This window comes from Rhamphochromis longiceps, linkage group LG8 (assembly GCF_057381845.1).
Source record: "Rhamphochromis longiceps isolate RC_006_pf linkage group LG8, R_longiceps_female_GT1.1, whole genome shotgun sequence".
NCBI classification, from domain to species: domain Eukaryota; kingdom Metazoa; phylum Chordata; class Actinopteri; order Cichliformes; family Cichlidae; genus Rhamphochromis; species Rhamphochromis longiceps.
This window is the reverse complement of record NC_140564.1, coordinates 32,904,103-32,916,232: the sequence shown is the minus strand read 5'-3', so window position 1 is coordinate 32,916,232 and position 12,130 is coordinate 32,904,103. Positions and strand designations below refer to the sequence as shown.

General features: G+C 40.4%; 1 protein-coding gene across 1 annotated transcript in view; it reads right to left on the bottom strand.

Annotated features, from left to right (window-relative positions):
* Positions 1 to 12,130, bottom strand: part of aatkb (apoptosis-associated tyrosine kinase b) — a 69,794-nt gene that overhangs the window by 56,170 nt on the left and 1,494 nt on the right. The gene's annotated exons all lie outside the window — the stretch shown is intronic.

The following is a 12,130-nucleotide window of genomic DNA, read 5'->3' as shown; positions in this document are numbered from 1 at the left end:
TGGCGGCTGTCGGCTCACGTGCAAACTACTCAGGAGCAAATGTGAGTGAGAGAGCAAGCAGATACAGATTTATAGATAGAGAGAAAAGAGAGAGAGAGAGTTTTTATTCTTTCTCAGATGCTGATTGGTAAAAAGGGCTCTGAAAACGCTGAATTAACCTGTGATGAATGGCAGTGCTGAGCCAGGAAGATGTGTTTCCATGGAGATGGTTTGATGGAGTATCTGCAGTTTAACAGCTACTGATGCAGATGGTGGTTTAAAAAGCTGTGTGGGTGGTGAGTGGCGCTGACCTCACAGGTCAACTGCCATGCAGACCTACCATGTGTCAAAGTGGACCCTTCAGGAAGAACTAAATGACATAAATAAGTCCTCCATGTTCTAGAGCAGGTCTCACACGTGGAGTAAAGCAGGCTTTTTTGTTGCTCAGTGGTTTAACTTCATCAAAAGTCCTTTGAGAAGGAAGTCTTATCACTCAGAAGCAATCTTTGAAATGCCTTCAGACAGTTATTTGATCATTTTAAGGCTAAAAGAATGGCAGAGAGCGCCAACATTACTTTCTATGGCCTTGCAGGGATTACTTTGTTTTGTAGGTAGTTACACAATCTGTGTTTCCCTTAATGACAAGCCAGCAGGACTGGGGGAAATAACAGTTTGGCATTTGAAGGTTAAATTGAATCCCGAGAAGTAAAAGGCTAACTATAAATGAACTAAACCTGCTTTTGATTTTCCAAAGAATAAGCTCCTCTGGTCAGCATGATGCTGAATAACAGCTCTGGATAAATCCTGACAACTGCCTCCTCTGGGGCATTTCCAGAGTCCATGAGTGGGGTATCAGCTTCCATGTCTAAAGATATGCAGTTACTGTGTTTGGTTAACTGGTGATAAACTGGCCATAGGTTTGGATTTAAGTGTGAACAGCTGTCTGTTTCTTCATGCTAGTCCTGTGGCAGATTGGCGACCTGTCCCGGGTGTACCTCGCCCTATGGGATAGGCTCCAGCCCACCCATGACTCTGAATTGGATAAGTGGAAGAGGATGGATGGATGCTATCAACTTATTTATATTGTAAGACACAACGTAGAAGTGTCTGAAGCTCATTTTAGCCACCGACTTTATTACATGAGTCTAATTAATGCAAGGCAACTTATTTCAGGGTTATAAGACTCATCCTGTGGCACTCAGTGCTCACAGGGACATAAAAACTGCACATATATAATCAAATCTCGTACAAACCATATCAATCTAATCAAAACTGCTTCAATACTTTTGAACTTTGAACCGAAATTAAGTTGTTGTTGGGTTGAGGGGTTTTTTTGCAAGTGGTACCTCTACTACACATGTGTGCAGTTTCATTAGTGGCTCATGCCAGTGTGCTAATTCACTTTATGAATAAATTAATAGCCCCATCTCTCTGCTCAGAGCCACCTTTGCTATGAGCAGAGAGACAGGCCTGCCATCATACAGATGAAATGGTCATGAACCTCTAGCTAAAAAGCTTTTTAATGACCCTGTATTTCTCCCACGGACGTTTATTTTTAATTTTATTAATAATCTGTTGTTGTTGTTGTAAAGTAACATCTTTAGGTATTTTTGATAAGGGCTCATTTACATACTATATTTTCTGAAGATTATAAAGAATTCTAGGTGTTGTGTGAGGCACCACTAGTTGTTTGGGTCAAAGCCAGGGGGCACTGACTTCTAGTGGTGACAGGAGCAAAGGAGCCATGAAGGAGGTCGAGGTGGATGAATAGATGGACAAAACATTGAACCTGAGGTCAGGAAGCTTCTGTTTGTCCCTGACTCAGATAGCCAGTATTGTTTCTTTTAGTTATAAAGCCTTAACCTTAATCATACATTTCTTCATTAGGAAGAGCCACTAAAGAGCTTTTTTTTGGGGGGGGGGGGGGGGGGGGGGGGTAAGTTTCACTGATAACCTATAAGATTGTTCTTATTGTGAAGGAGTCATGAAAAGGAGACAGAGAGTGGGGGAAGGAGTTGTACCCAGACCACTGCATTTAGGCTTGAAGCATGTTGCTGCTGCTCAACCACTGAGCTAAACCAGCACCAATGAAAACCTGCTGTGAACCAAATTACTTCATAAACTCTAAAAAGTATGCATGTGCACCAAATATTCACCACAGTAGTGCTGTAACACCATAAAAGGCTGATTATGTTTCAATATGAAAATTAAGGGGAACGTGTGATGCAATTATAAGCTAATCTGGTAACAGGTTGCAGGTTTCTCTCCCTGGATAGGCTGGTTTACAGATTAGGAGGGAGACTAAATAACCTCAACCTCACTTAAATGTTTTTAAGGTTAACCAATTCAGCTGGGGCCAAAATGTGATCTGCTTGAGTACTTTTATTCTTTGATAACTGTTTAGGACAAATGAATGATGGCCTGTAACTTAGATTTGTATTATTTTAACTGATACTGATTCCTCGTGATAAGAAAGACGCTAGTGTCTGTAGCACAAGTCCTTTAAAAAAAAAAAAAAAGTCCCTCTAGGCAATGAAAAAGCTGACTCATGCACAACAAGGAGAATAAATCATATGTGATTTCTGGTATGGGCATATCCCATATCAGTTTTTTAGTCACTAAATTCCCTGAAGAGCATCATGCAGCTATAAAGATAAGATGAAGGATGCTATGGAGTTGGTAAAATGGATGATTCACTCATTTGTGGTTTCTGCTCTCACTGCATCTGAGGCTGATACTGCAGAAAGTGCTTTACAGATGTTTCCTTCTCTAGTTTTGTGTCTCTGGCAGCACACACAGGATGGCCTGCTGTGACAAAGGGCAGGCCGGTATGCAGATATTGGAAAGGAGACATAATTACCTCAACCTCACTTAAATGTTTTTAAGGTTACATATTTGCAAAGATAATCAGAAACCGCATCTCTCAAGAAGATGATTTTAAGTGGACCGTTTCATTAAATTTTAAAGTTTGCAGTCATTATTTCTGTGGTCTTACATAAGGCATCTATCTTTGTCTTACAAAGAGAGCTCTATGTTGGTTTTTTGCTTTAATTTTTCACCTATCTGCTTCCTTTCTTTATTTTTACTGCGATTGTTTTTCTGTCTCGTTTGATGAAGAGCTGCGGAGCTCGAAATGGAACAACAAGGGACAGAAAGACAAAGGAGTTGTGTCATTTTCCTGTTGACTGCTTCTGTTTCAACACCTGGCCACATCCGAAGCGTGGAGCACAAACGAGTGTGTTACCTGCACGCATTGTGTGTGCATCCTAAATAGCTGTGGCATGGTACAAGCCTGGTGTCACAAAATTATAACTGATAAGGTCCATTAATAGAAGTCTTAATTACAACAGAAAGCGTGTGGCTGGTTTCAACGGTGCCTTGAAAAGAATTGATGAGGAGCCTGGTGCTCAGGTCAGCTAATGATCCTCTGATCTGTGCAGCAATAAAGGCTTTGTGAACAAGTGGTCACTGACATTGTTTTCTTTTTCTCCATGGCAGCCATGTTAGAAGGAAACAGACAACAGAACAACCTTCACCCTGAAACGCACAAACCAGCAACTTTGTAGTTTGAAAATGTCCACATGAAACAAAAGGGCTTCAACCATTTTCCTTTCTTGTTTTTTCATTTTCTTCTCTTGGGTTTGGTTTATAACTATTTTGACTGTAAACTGATCGGTTTGTTTGACTGTTTTACTCACTACACAAACAAAGCAAGAGATCTTAAAGCAGCTGTTTAGTAACTCTGTGTGTTTTGAGTGTACTAGTTGTATCCTCATTTGCTTGCATTTTACATTTACTTTCATTCTCTGGTTCAATTTAGGTACTAAGAGGTGCTTGGTTAGATTTACGCCTTAAAATGAACTGTTATGTTTGGGAAAAGTTGTTGGCAAATTGGGCTCTTATAAAATAGTAACCATGGCAATCTAAGTGCTAACCAGGTGGCTCAGGAGGTAGAGCGGGCGGTCTGGTTGCTTCAGTCTGCCAAAGTATCCAGTGTGTTCACTGGAGTAGAATAATAGATAGAACACACTCTGACATAGAAACAAGTGTTTGCATGAACATGTGAGTAAAAAATGGCGTGTTGTAGAAAATGCCCTGAGAGCTGAAAAGCACTTTATAAGACCAGTTGGTTTACAAATAAAATACATGATCACCAGCATAAAAGCAAGTAATTAGGATAAATAAGCATGAAAAGGCTATTTTGCTGTCCAATAGTAATAATAATAATTGCCCTTGTGATTCAGAAGAAGGAATTCCACTGCAGTGACTCAGGGAAACAAGGCTTTCATAATTTTAAGAGTGTAAATTGTGAAATAACTTTTAGATGATGCCTAAAATACATTTCTGTGGTTAACTGCAGCTTAAGACATTTTCACATTTTAATCTATAAAATAAAATAAATTGAATTCTCTCTCTCTGTTAGAAAATCGATGCTTAAAAAGAATAATTCAGCTTGTCAACATTATTGTATCAACATTGTCTGCCTCAACCACACGTCTAAAATCCAATTTTTCTAAATTCCAGTTTGACCTACAGAAGTGTCGTCCCTGCAGCGCTGTGCACTGTGCGCTGTGACATAGCGTAGTTGTTATGGCTCTTTGAATTATCTGCATTTCAATGTAAGACATTTACCAGCCACCTATAGTGATTAAAACCACAGTAACACATTAGGTGTCCTGACCGACACAGAGCTTTACATCTGTATCGCAGTCTGCCCAGTTCTTTCACTCACATGCTGATTTCATCTTTCTGTCTCATGTTTATTCCTCTGCCGACACCCTCTCCATCTCTCTCTGCATTAGGATGCACTTGGAGTCTGAAAACCAGTCACCCCATTGCTCAGCCAGCTAAGCTTGGCCAGTGACAAATCCTTCTAAATAACTAGCTTAGCTACCTGCTGTGATACTGTGCGGACTGTGAGGGCTTCCATTAAACAATTCATAGAGAGGAGAGATTGATAGATTTAGAGATGTGGGTACAGACAGACATTAAGAAGAAAGGCTTGAGGAAGATAAAGGAAACTACATAAAGCGGCAGACAAGACGAGGATTAAAAGCGATCAGCATCGTCGTGTATTGATTGAATCTGCAAAAAGTCTCCAATCAGTCAGTGTGGGGCTCCATTCATGTGCTGACTGTGTAGTGTAGTGATCAGCCTCTCTTGTGCAAACAGACTAAACAGGGCAAAGACGATAACTGGATGTTTCACTTTATAGCAAGTCAATTTGCCATTAATGCCACGACTGAGAGGCTAAAAAGAGACTAGGAAATGGAATTATTCCTGCAGTACACTCATGATTGCACAGACAGACAAAGTCATAAAAGAAATAATAGACAGCATGGTTTCATCCGGAGGACAAATTGCTTTTTTAGGCTTGTTTTTTTTTTTTTTAATCCTGATGTGCACAGGCTCAACCGTAACTACAGCTGCACTCCAGAGATGGCTGCCTGTTAGACCACATAGTTGCTCCTTTTCAGAAGAAAAGCACTGGGAAAACTTGGAGGTGCGATTATAGCCACAGCCTAGAGGTTGGAGCGATGCATCAAGTAATAACATGCTTGTAATTTTACATTTCAATACAAGGTTTATCATTTATATGCATTCTTAACAAGAATGTCTCTTTTGACCACAGCAGTTCTTTAGAATAATATTTTGAGCAGTTGGTCCCATTTGGTTTCACTCTTGCTCTATTAGCACATTGATGGGAGGCCCAAATGTGCATGCAGCCACATTCCTGCCAACACTTTCACACTATTCTGCTAATCGACAGTTGGTGAGCAAAAAATGCCAAGAAATGCAGCAATGCACCAGCAACAGTTAGCGAGATGGACTCGAGCAAGCAAACATGGCGGTGCACACAGGATTTGAATTTTATTAAGAAATTACATTTTCAGAATATTTTTGGAAAAGGGAAATGTGTTTCCCATTTTTAGGCTCTAGGAGCGCACACATTGCCTTTTGTTGATAGCACGGGTGTTGCTAGACAAAAAAAATGTACTGAGGCAATAGTGGGCATTTTTGTTTGTTTTGCTGTGTAAAAAATGTGTTATATAAAATTTTCAGCTCAGTTTACTTGAAATATTAATGACCTGATTCAGCTATTTAAGCTGAAACATATTTAATCTAAAACCTTTTTTTTTTTTTTTAACTCTTCTGAGAAGTTCACAAGTGCCTCTTGATTCACCTTTTCAGTATTTAAATGTATAGTTTATTTTTCATTCATGGACATGCTGGCAAGATGTGCTCTGCAGCTTGTATTTTGGGTTAGGAGCATTGCTTTAATATTGTGCGTCTAAATATAATGTTTCTTTTTCCATTCATTATCAGTCTAAATCCAATGCCAAATACACATGCTTGTAAAAACTCATAAATTTTACTTGGACATGACAGATCAATACCAGGGCATGTGCCCCAATAAGAGGGGAGAGCTGAGCGAGACACACTTTGTGCCCGCATGTTTGTTTGCAAGAAAAAGGTTCATTGAGTTTGAAAATTCCCTTTTGTACTCCGTGGCTAAACTGGACTTTCCCAAATAGGTCATCTCTGAAATACTGAAACACACCAGAAGACTTGCTAATTATGCCTCGCTGGGAGATGTTTTCAAGATCAATAATGGATTCGCACTTTCAGTTTTTAGGCCAGAAAAATGAAAAACAAAACTTCCTTCGGTTCTTCAACTCAGGGCCTCGTTTGTTTTCATATCAGGAGCTGTCCATAGTGCTAAAACATCCCACATGCTGTATGACAGGAAGGCAACATAACTTTTATTTCAGCTGCCTCTGAGGCCAAAACACCCATCAGGCTTGCTGTGTATTTAGTCAACAACACCAGAATCTCTCTGATCAACTGTGAAATTCAGTGGACCTGATCAGGGCCTGCAGAGACATGGATCCAGGCACAGAGCTAGAGGGAAAGCACAGAAGAGATCTAAAGAGGCGATGGGTGTCACACTCCATCATCCATCCCATTAGTCAGACACAGAACAGGGTAAGATGGAAGTCGCAGGATAATAAACCTTGCTCAAGGGCACCGCTGCATCTGAAATCAGAGCAGAAATGAACCTAAAACTCTCCAGCTGTGCAGAAATATCTACAGAAACAAGCAATGAGAGGATCAGGAGGTGAAACACTCCCGTTGTGGTAAAAATTAAAGCTCTAGTGATCCATTATCATCATCATCATCATTAGGGCTTATGCACTGCTTTACCGTTGAGTCTGTTATATAAACGAGAGAACAGGTGGATGTGTGTGCAACCTGTCGTCCAACATCAAAATAAAGGAGAAGCTGATCACTGTAATCAGCTGTAATCAGCCTGTTTGCTGTGAGCAAGGTTAGTGACTAGCTCATGCCAACTGCTGCTAAAGCTCTTTGGATTGCCTTAGTGATCAGTGGGGGCATCTTCTGTAACTGTGAAGCTCTGACTTCTACTGGACTGAAAGCAATGCAAAGAAACAGCTTGTATTGCTCTATATGCTCACTGGGATAGTACAACCTGGGCTAACCACTAGTCTGTCACAGAGCCACACATAGATGCACATAGACCCAGCCATGCGTATAAAAACTGAACGTTAGGCAGCTACAAAAAACACTGAATACCTACTAATATAAATCAAAGTCACCGTGGTTTTGGAAACACTGATATTGGACAGGAGATCATTTTAAAGCAGTGCTCCTGTGTAGAAAAAGAGCTTCTGCGTGGACCGTGACACTTTTTTAATTAAGTGTGGCTTCAGCTCAGTAGTAGGTGGTCCCACCTCCCACACACTCATGAACTAAGATGAATCCCACTTCATTTACAGAGCAGCAATCACACTGCTGGCCAACACAGAGCCTCATGCTGGACCATCTCTGTACGGCAGCAGAGAGGCAGGATGCTGGACCCTGATGAGTCTATTATGCTGCTGTGTTACGGGTGACCCTGGCCACCATGCAGAAAGACAAGAGAATTTCCCCACAAGGATCAATGAAGAATTACATTTCATTATTATTTCATTGAGTTTGCCTTTGAATCGCCACGAGACGTTAAAATCATCACAGCTCTTTTTACACACAGCTGGTATGACACACGCCCAAATCCAAAGGGATGAATGTTTAACTTTCTGTTCTGCTCTAATTTGTTTTGTGAGAAAACTAAAGCACATTAAACATCAGACTTTTGGCTCCTGATGTTCCTGCAGTCACTGAATTATCGGAGCCCTTACTTTGAACAACTTCTCCAAATATTTCATCCTATCATCTCAAATTTTTGGCATTAAGAGATCATAAAACTTCTTTTTAACATTCTGAGAAAATCAAACACATCTTAAGTTTTATTATCATCAGGCAAACACCATCAACAGGAGCACTCTCTTTGTTCTCTCACCCAGTGTCGTGTCCACTTTGTGCAGTGTTGTTTCTCACACAAGCACAGCTGTGGTCAAAAGCCACAGAGCAAGTCCAACATGCCAAGATACCTCCACAAGAAGCTGGTGATCAGGGTGATAAGTCAACCCACTGTGTGTGTGTGTGTGTGTGTGTGTGTGTGTGTGTGTGTGTGTGTGTGTGTGTGTGTGTGTGTGTGTGTGTGCGCTATGAATCCTTGTGCACTTTAAGTGGTTTTGGTGGTCAGTAAGGCTGGAGAACTGCTGCATAAATGCCAGAAAAGAAAGCTGGCCGTGTAAGCTAACAGACTTATCTGTATCACTACCTGATCCTTAAGGCAAGAGAGGATCTGACTATAATTAAATTGAGGTTTTACTTAAATTAAGCTTTTCCTTTTGTCACGGTCCCTGGGTCTTGGATCCGGGGTTCTGAGTTTTGGTGGATTACACATCTGTTGTTGTGAAGGGATTATAAGCAGGCTTTAGTCTTCTGTTGTTATTTGACGTTTTTGTTGTTTTATGCATTTTGTTCCTTCCTTTGGTTTTGTTGAAGATCGATTCTGTTCCTCCATTTCCTGTTTTATTTTGGCAGTCTCTTTTTCTTTTGTGCATTGTGCTGAGTGTAACCTCCCCTTTCCTGTTATGCCTGATTTGTTCCCGCTGTATTTCGTGGCTGATTCTTCTCATTATTACCTGATGTATATTTATTGTCTGAGTCTCCCCTTGTCTGTTGTTGTGTCCTCTCTCATGGTGTGTGTGTTTTCTGAATCCATGTTTTCCACTCTTTTGTTTCCCAGCTCTTGCCCTCTATTCATGTATGCTTTTTATTATTGCAGGTAACAGCATTAAAGATGCCTTTTGAATTTGTTCCTGCATCCCGAGTCCACATTCTGCCTGCTACACGCACAGCTTAGAATCATGTTTTAGGATTATAGAATCATATTAAGGCTTGTAAAATAATGCAACGTGGCTACAATTGTTTGCAGAAGCAGGAAAGCTGGCAAAGAATAGAGCTTGTCCTAAAAATCTTTGTTTTTCACGACTGAATTCTCATGAGAAAAACACTGAGACATCAGACAATCTCATTTTCCATTTAAACGACTAGTCTCTTATTTTGAACCTGCTCTGGGGCCAGTTAGGTCTGCAGCATTTGTTACCATTCTGAATGCAGCCTGTTAAGAAATGAGCACCTCCCTAATTCTAAATAAATAAATAAAATAACCCTGGGTTAAATCTGAAATTCCATTGCTAAACCCAAGATCCTGCAGATCTGTAGCACAGGCCTATTGAGATAGACGTGAAATAATCCCTATAAGATTCTGGTTGCAGTGTTTGAGACACTGATCCACAGTCTTTGCAAAATCTTATAGTCTATAACTAAAAACTCTGGCTTATGCAGCGCTGTCTTTAGATGTGAGAGACTGCCAGATCTTAACCTTTTGTGCTCTTTTTAAGGTACAGAAGCTTAACTGTGCAGCAGGTTCAGCAGTTATAATGCAATGTCCACAATATGTTGGACATATTTCAGATGTACAGTGTTTACAAGCCGCCGTGGTAAAAAGGATTCAGGGTTCAGACAATGGTAAACAGCCTGGCTGTTGCTGACGGCATCTTTATGTTGCATCGAGCTATTAACGTATCAGTGCTGAGAGCACATTTGTGCTTTTCGACTAATGCAACCCAAGAATTTCTAAAACAAGTAGAGTTTGACAGGAATTCACCTTAAATCACAACAGCTGGATCTTAATTTGAACCGAGGTGGAGACACGTGCGTAGGAGGCTGTTTGTTTCCGTCTAGAAAAATAGTTTGTGTGCAATCAGAAGCGATTATTCTTCAGACGAACACACACATGCACGCACAAACACAAAGAAGCTCTCTGAGTGCAAAAGCTATTAGTAATCAGAGGCATGTTTGCTGCAGCCTCACTTAAGACACTCCGGGTCTTTCAGTACAGAAATGATTTTTTTAACAAGCTGCTCTGCAGAAACTGAAAACACAACTGGAAAAAAAGCAGCTTGTGCTTGCAAAGACTCACACAGTCCTTTCATCTCTTCACATCAGTGTGAGTACTGGAGAGCTGTTCCTAACAGGAGGTTTTAAGGTGCAGATCAGAGGAGGAAGCTTTTAGAGGCTTTTCAATTGCTGTAAATAGCATGAATTTAAATTATAATCATAGCTTTGTACATTGCACTTCTGTAGGTTGCCACCAGTTTGAGCTTCCCCTTCCATCAAAGCTTCAACATCAGCTGCTCGATCACATTTAATCCCTGATTTTTGGATGCAACCTAGTTTTTTCCTCAGTGTGAAGATCAAAGATCAACACACGCCCTCCTCGACCAACTCCTGTCATACATCTTCGAGTCAACAACCCCTCTCAACTGGGTTTTACCTGCTCCTCTGGCTCCCTGCCTGCGTCCTCCAGCAGCTCGACCTGGTTGTTTAGTGATAGCCTGTAGAGATGAAGGTCTGCTGGGGGTTTCAAACACGCCGTGTCCTGCTTCCCCTTCTGTTTTGTGTCCATGTAATTAGAGCGTGCTGCTGTATGCGTAGCCAAGAGCCCACTGAGAAATATGAAATGGATAACCTGGGGCCCGGGAAACGAGCCAGCGCTGCCAGTAAAAATCACCCACACCATCATCAGCAAGCCCTGCCTTTACTGGGCTGTGATGTCATCCCTGTATCCGCCCTCTTACACAACGGTCATCACAGGGAGAGCCTTCTCTCTTTCACTTTGTCCTTCTATAATCATATTTGCTTTGACATTTCTATTTCTCAGCTACATCAGGCAGCTTCTGCAGTTGATTTTTCCCTTATTTAAAAAAAAGCTACATTTTTAACTGCATTTGAAACATTACACAAAGAAAAGGAAAAACAAAAAGGAACACAACAGCTAATCTATCAAGACATAAAAAATTGGATGAGGCCCCCTAAAACAGCAGCTGCTAAAATGCTTCAAAACCCAGAATCTAAAACCAGTGGGCCAAGTCCATCTTTAATATACAGTCTGTACCTCTGAGGTAAAGACAGGTAGATTTACTATAAATTATTGAGAGTCAGCATTTCCCAAATCTACATGACAAATTGGTCTATTGGTTGAAAAATCTCAGTTTTCCTTTGACATTATTTTAGACAAGGGATGTCAAACTCATTTTAATCCATGTGCCACATAAATGCAGCTCAAACTGATGCAAGGTACATTAGAGCAGTAACCCAGTTTGCAAGTATTTACATTTAAGGCCAATCAAATTCACCTATAGCCAAGATTTTCTTTTTAAAAGAAGCTGACAGCACAGGTCCAAGTCAAATACAATATATTGTGTATACACTACAATACACATGATAAATAGTCTGGGATAAGATGGGATAAACTTAGAAATGTAGAGTTTCTGCAGCTAAACAAAAAATCTTTTTTACGTCTCTATGATTCAAACCACCTGCCTACATCTACTGTAGAAATATTTCTAATTATCCATTGTTTTCACTTTTTGAGTAATTAATGTCATCACTTATCTATATATATACTTTGCAAAGTAGTTACTTTGGGTTCTGGCCCCTGGGCCAGCTTTGTTTCTATATGTTGGTCCCACATGAGAGAGTCTGATACACCTTGGTCACAACATAGCACTCTAAATTATAAAACCATATGGGGAAGATGCATTTGCATCACAACTGACAACTCAAAATATAAGCATTAAATTCAGCACTTTTATAGGCACAACACACAAACAGGTCATGACTCATATTCTTGAGCAAATGGGACTCTGACAATACAGAGTTGTTTTCTCATTTA